The 6,541-nt window shown below is 38.3% G+C and overlaps 1 long non-coding RNA gene across 1 annotated transcript; it reads left to right on the top strand.

Annotated features, from left to right (window-relative positions):
* Window positions 1-2,061: 2,061 nt before the first annotated feature.
* Window positions 2,062-4,759, top strand: LOC130458018 (uncharacterized). Its single transcript, XR_008917218.1, has 4 exons — window positions 2,062-2,343; window positions 3,246-3,301; window positions 3,886-3,975; window positions 4,305-4,759. It is a non-coding gene; the product is annotated as an uncharacterized LOC130458018 (long non-coding RNA).
* The last annotated feature ends 1,782 nt before the right edge of the window (window positions 4,760-6,541 follow it).

Genomic DNA, 6,541 nt, shown 5'->3' with positions numbered 1-6,541 from the left:
ATATTACTCGCATGCCACTGAGTTGGCCCCATGCCAGCTGGGGATCTTAGCCTGCTAGAGACAGGGCAGACAGACCTTGTTCTCCCTAACACCTGTGCAAAGCAGTTTGTTGGCCTACTTTCTTCACTCTGGTGGGATAGAGTTAAAGGTGACATTTTATGGAAGGGGCCTTACTCTGAGGTTCTCTTGTTAGGCTTGCCAAGAAAAGTGATGGAAAACTCTTTGTGTGTGTGTGTGTGTGTGTGTGTGTGTGTGTGTGTTTAAAGCCTCAATTTCCTTAAATTTCTGTATTTCTATGAAAGAGACAAATGAGTAGTAGAATGTGGCCACAACAATATTAGCATGGTACAGTGGAAAAAATCAGATCATAGGTTTAAAGTTTTTTGTCTTGGAAAGGAGCTTAGAAATCATCTAGGTCAACTCAGATGAGGACACTGAGTCCCAGGGAAGAAAGGGGAGTTGCATTACTTCATCCCTTTGAGTGCATTTCTTCATAAAACCCCAAAGATTCTCTTCCTGCTCCTCACTCCTCCTAAGTTCTTTATGTTCTGACCCATGTCAGTCAGGATCTGTGGTTCTAGAATATAATTAATTCAACTTTTGCTTCAGAATAGAGTAAAGAAGATATTGGTACTTATTAACTGTATAATCATAGACAAGCTCTGAGTCTCAGTTTCCTCATCTGAAAAATGGAGATAAGGATATTTATACTATCTACCTCACAGGGCTATTGTGAAGAAAGGGTTTTTTTTTTTCATCTTAAAGTGCTAGGGAAATAATGCTTTATTATCAACATTTGTTAGTAACCTAATTATTTTACAGTGCTCTTTAACAAGAAAAAAAATCCTCCTTAGTTCCAAACAATGGACTTGGATTTGTGCAACCAGTTTGCAAATTTGTGAGCATTATTTGTAGCCCTTTTAATTATGATGATGGACAAGTCAGATGTCTCTGAGCTTTGGTTTCCTTATCTATAAAATGTGGATGAAATTTTGAAAGTTTTTCATCCACAACAACTCTATAAGATGAGTAGTACAAATAATAATGTGCTCTAACGAGTTGTTTTTGAGTGTGGTAACCTTGGGAAAAATTGTTAAAATATTTTATAAAGCTGAAGAACTACAATAGTAATAATATATAGTCAGCAGTATAAGCATAGTTCTGAGAGAAGTTTACCTCAAAACTCAAGCTAAATAGATTATAACACAAATTAAACTGCCCCAAATTAAATCAGCAAGATACAAAGAGAGGTTTATGAGTGTTGGACAAGCAACTTTGTCAAAGACTGATTTTTGCTGACTCCTTTCCTCTCTGTTCCTTAGACCTGTTCCCAGGCACATCTCATCCACATAGATGGTGATGTTAGACCCACAACCGGCTAAATGTTGCACCCATCCCAAGATCAACTAGTAACAAGCCCTAAATCAAGAGTAAATTTTGGGATGCCATCTCTAGGAAGGGGAAGGATCCTCAGTAGAAGAGGGGCATTGGAGTCTTCTTGATCACCCTCATAGCCCATTCAGACACTTGTTAGGAATGAGATCCTCAGTGGCTTTCTTTCATAGGAGACACTGAGTGATAATGAGGATAGAGATGGAAACAAGGAGACTCTGAGAGGAGAAAGATTATGGAAAGAGGAGACATAAGTGGAACCTTCAACATCTCTGGGCCTTACTTTTTCATCTTTCCAATAAGGATGCTGGACTAGAGTTAAAGGGATTTTTAAAATCTCTCCATCTGTCTCCTTAAGAAGCCAGAGAGCAGGATTTCTAAGTAGATCAGAACTGACAACTGGACAGAACTGGAGTCAGTGAGCCAGAGCTGAAGATTTTGTTACCAGGGAGAAAACCAGGTATGCTACCCCTATTATGGATACCTTCAAAGAAAATTTCTAATGATGAAATTCCAGGCATCCCTTGAAAAGATATTTTTAGATGAGGGGTCCTCAAATTACTTTAATAAATGACTACTTTGCCTATACATTAAGGTATCTCTGTCTCCTGGAATCCTTGGTCTTGTACCAAATTTATGCCAATTTCCCTTTTAATCCATTGTTTATTATCAAGGAAAATGATTTTATAATAGAAACTAAGCTGAAGGTTCTGTTACCAGGACTGAAGAGAGGAAGTAGCCTGCCCTCTGTGTAAAAAATACTCGAATACAGGACTACAATCCCCACAAGCCCTTGCTCCACTTCCCCAAGATGCTTTGTAATCTCACGGGAATTCTGAGGTGGGCCGAGATCGAGGAAGGATTTAAGCTGGTGGCAAAGGTTTTTGGGTCTCTTGATCTTTTTTTTTTAGACTTCCGTTTAGGGGCAGATGGGGCTTTTCCATAATGTAGGTGAGGTCTTGTCTAGGCCTCTGGCCTAGGCACGTTTTCCTTATCCTGTATTTTCTTTAATCCTTAATCCTTAATAAACCTCTAAAAAATATAATACTCCTTGCAGAGAGAAACTAATTTCTACCTGCCTCAGTCTCCCCTAAATTTTAACTGTTACATCTGACAGGAAGTTGGGGGGAGGGACAGTTGGTCAGTGAGGAGAGAAAGGAAGCAGCCAGGGACAGTTGAGTATAGAGTAATTTAGATAGGCCTGGCTTCCCAGGCAGAATAAACTGTCCTCAGAAGACAGTTAGAGGTAGTTTTAGGAAATTTTAGGTAGTATTAGAAATTTTAGTTGTATTTATAGGGCATAAGAGTTATAATCTATCTTTTCTATATTTCTATCAGTTCTTCTTCCTTAAATTAAACAAAGTCTCTGTTAAACTGCTCTCCTCACTTTGTCGAACTCCTTAATGTAACCTTTACACTAAGTCTCCTTGAGCTCTGCATCCGATGACTTCATAATCTTAGTTGCTAGAAAGTAAATGGAGACCAATGAAAAGAACTGACATTGCTAAAAAATTATAAAAATGATGTGGCAGAAAAATTAGAAAAGTGCCTCCTGGGGTCAACATTTCTAAACACCCTGCATATCATGTAGCACTTGAATGGGGGCTTGAGGCACTGGTTTTTCAGGAGTTGCCCATCACTCACAGATAAGCAGCATAATCTGGAGGTGTGGATCCTATGTAAATCTGACATATCCTTCAAAGTTCTCCCCCAAGGAGATGTCTCTGACTACTTATGCCACAGGAGAGCATCTTTTCCTGAATTCTAATAATACTTATTCTGCATCACTACATGTTGTCTGATTTTGACACTTAAATAAACTCCCCATGCATCCAACCTAATGTATATTTCAGATGACGCAGCTGCTGGTTCTCAGTTCCTTCTAGATCCTACTTTTTCTACTTTCCAGGTATGTCTCCCTAAGTTGTCTCCTCTGCCCCTCACTTTGAGTTCTATGGGTCTTCTACAACTGGTCTGAACTTTTTAATTATTTCAACCTTAATACCCTGAGGAATGTCTCTGTCTGGTCCCCCAACAGTCTTTCACTGGAAATCAGGACATTCTGTATTGATCTTTCCATCATCTCCTAACCCTTCCAAAAGGTCTTTATTTTTCCTTTAATTATTTTTTTCTCTGTTGCATTTGCTTTATTTGAAGCAACTTAGACAGGTGATAGGGCTAATTCAGCTAACAACAGTGTAGCATACTGGGAAGGATCAGAAGACCTGAGTCCTAAGCACACCTCTTTTATTAATTGCATGATCATGGACATATTACTTAACTTTGCTGATTGGTCTCAATTTATTTCTAAAATGAAGACATAGTTTTGCTACTTAACTCATTGGATTGTTATATATATTTGCAATTGTCAAATTCTTTATCACCATTAGCTACTTCCACTCTTTTAAGTGAAACTTGCCTTTTAATTTTAATTGACATTTGTATACTGCTTTGTAAACATTAAATAATTTTACACATATTATCTCATTTCAGTCTCAACAACCACGTAAGACAGGATTGTAGGTTTTATCAGCACCATTTTGAAGATGAGGAAACTATTGCAAAGTGATTCAACCATAATCAGTAAGTATCATAAGTAGGATTTGAACCCAGAGTCTGAAGGCCATAAGTCTGATCCTATCCAATATTCCATATTGCCTCTATTATTTATCTATTTTCTTCTAGATTTACATTTAGAACCAGTCTCTCTAGTAGCCCCCATGGGAATCTTAATTCCTGGAGCTCCTTTGGATTACATCACCCCCTTCCAGGGGCATCTACTTATAGGCTTTTACATAAGGAAATAGGCAAGATAAGGGGTAAAGAGAGAGGGAAATGAAATGGTTAACAATCCTAAGGGGGTTGTTCAAAATTGTATATTTGTTGGTGATGGAATACTATTGTGCCCAAAGGAATAATGAACTGGAAGAATTTCATGTGAACTGGAACGACCTCCAGGAATTGATTCAGAGTGAAAGGAGCAGAACCAGGAGAAACTTGTACACAGAGACTGATACATGATGACACAATCGAATATAATAGACTTCTCTACTAGCAGCAATGCAATTACCTATAACAATTCGGAGGGACATAAGAGAAAGAACACTATCCACATCCAGAGGAAAAACTGTGGGAGTAGAAACACAGTAGAAAAACAACTGCTTGATCCCATGGGTCAATGGGGATATGATTGGGGATGTAGACTCTAAATGATCACCCTAGAGCAAATATCAATAATATGGAAATAGGTCTTGATCAATGATACATGTAAAAACCAGTGGAATTGTGTGTCAGCTATGGGAGGGGGTTGGGGGGAGAGAGAAAAAGAACATGATTCTTGTAACTATGGAAATGTATTCTAAATTAACTAATTAAATAAAATTTTCAAAAAAAAATAAGAGGGTTGTTTATGCATACATGTGTGTTTGTGAATACATGCAGATATGTGGTTCAATATGTGTACCAGTACCAATCCAGGAACTTGGCATACTTAACCTGGACCGATATGAGAAAGTATGTTGAATACAAAGAAGGCATGGCATTTACAAAATGTCAGTGGACAATGCTGTTATTTGGCATATACAAGAATGGTGAGAAGGAGGAAGGAACTACTGAACTGTAGCTTTGCAAAAGGTTTTCTTCTTTGAAGCAGGGAGTTTGAGCTGAGAAGGCAATAGATGTAATGATTTTCAATTCTCCTCCACTGATAAAGGACTTTTGTGGTTTGAAGAGATTAGTGTGGGAGAAGGGAACTTTAAAAAACTCTGAATTAACTTTGAATTAACCAGCTCTTATTACTCTCCAAAGTTCACTTAACACAGGGAGTGGAGCCTGACTAAAAGAAAACCTGTTGGGTTCAGAATTTAGAGCCCATCAGGCTCATTCTTTTGCCCCTTGTACAATATTGCCTGCTCCTACAGTATGGTAGAGTAGAAAAGGCCAGTTCTATTTAATGTCAAAAGGTCTGGCTTCCAATGCACGTGTGACTATGGGCAAACTACATTGCACCTGGAAGACTAGTTTTTTCATCTGTGATATGAGGATGATAATACTTGCATTAGCTATTTTTTATTGTTATGGGGAGGAAAATACTTTATATATATTGTAAATTGCTTTAGAAATGTGAATAGTTAGGATCAATTTTTAATTTTTAACGCTATTGCTGTTGTACCCTTTTGCCTTTTTGTTGGGACTTGGGGAGGAATCTTGTTTCTTTCTTGAAAAATACTCAGTGGATCTATAATATCTCTCAGGATGGTCCTACAATAGTATCATTATAGTGTAATGATTTTGACTTAACACATCTGGATAGGATATGGATGTGAGTCTAGTAATTCATTAAGACTCATTTTGCTTTCCCCCCCAATGCCAGGCTGAGGTTGCTTAGGAAGTAAAATAAGCTCCTTACTTGGTATGACTTTGAAGGCAGTAACCTTATTTTATCACCTGATTGATCCTGACCCTCTTTAAGGTGACCTTGAGGAGGATGCTTTTGTCCCATTGCCATTGTCCAACAATACTTTTTTGTTGGACTTGGATCTGCCTTCAGAACCAGTTTATGAAGCCCAAGAGAAAAGTATTCTTGCTCCTTTATAGGTATTCCTCAATTGACCACAAGAGTGGGATGCTCCAACTCAGTTTTTCACAAAACTTGACTCTACTGACTTTTAGCTGTTTCTGAAAATCAATCTACTTTCCAGTGGAGGGAAAAAAGAAAAGATTTCTGTTGACTGATCCATATAAATGTTGTTTCTCCTTAGTAGAGTGTAAACTTCTTTAGGGCAGAAACTTTCATTTTTGTCCCTGTAGTCAGTACCTAGAACAGTACCCAACACATAACATAGTAGGGGTTTCATAAAAGTCAGCGGAATGGAAATTGGATACCTGCTTACCACTAAAGATATTTAAAAGAATGTAGCATAGGATATAAAGGCCATTCCCATAGAGGAATTTTCAAGGTGTTTTGAGCAGTATTGTTTGAATCGGAACACGTCCTTCTCAAGTGTTAAAAAAGACCATACTCGGGGGCAGCTGGATAGCTCAGTGGATTAAGAGCCAGTCCTAGAGACGGGAGGTCCTAGGTTCAAATCTGGCCTCAGCCACTTCCCAGCTGTGTGACCCTGGGCAAGTCACTTGACCCCCATTGCCT

This window comes from Monodelphis domestica, chromosome 3 (assembly GCF_027887165.1).
Source record: "Monodelphis domestica isolate mMonDom1 chromosome 3, mMonDom1.pri, whole genome shotgun sequence".
Taxonomy (NCBI): domain Eukaryota; kingdom Metazoa; phylum Chordata; class Mammalia; order Didelphimorphia; family Didelphidae; genus Monodelphis; species Monodelphis domestica.
Note: the sequence above shows the minus strand (reverse complement) of the source record. Positions and strands in the feature narration are given on the sequence as shown.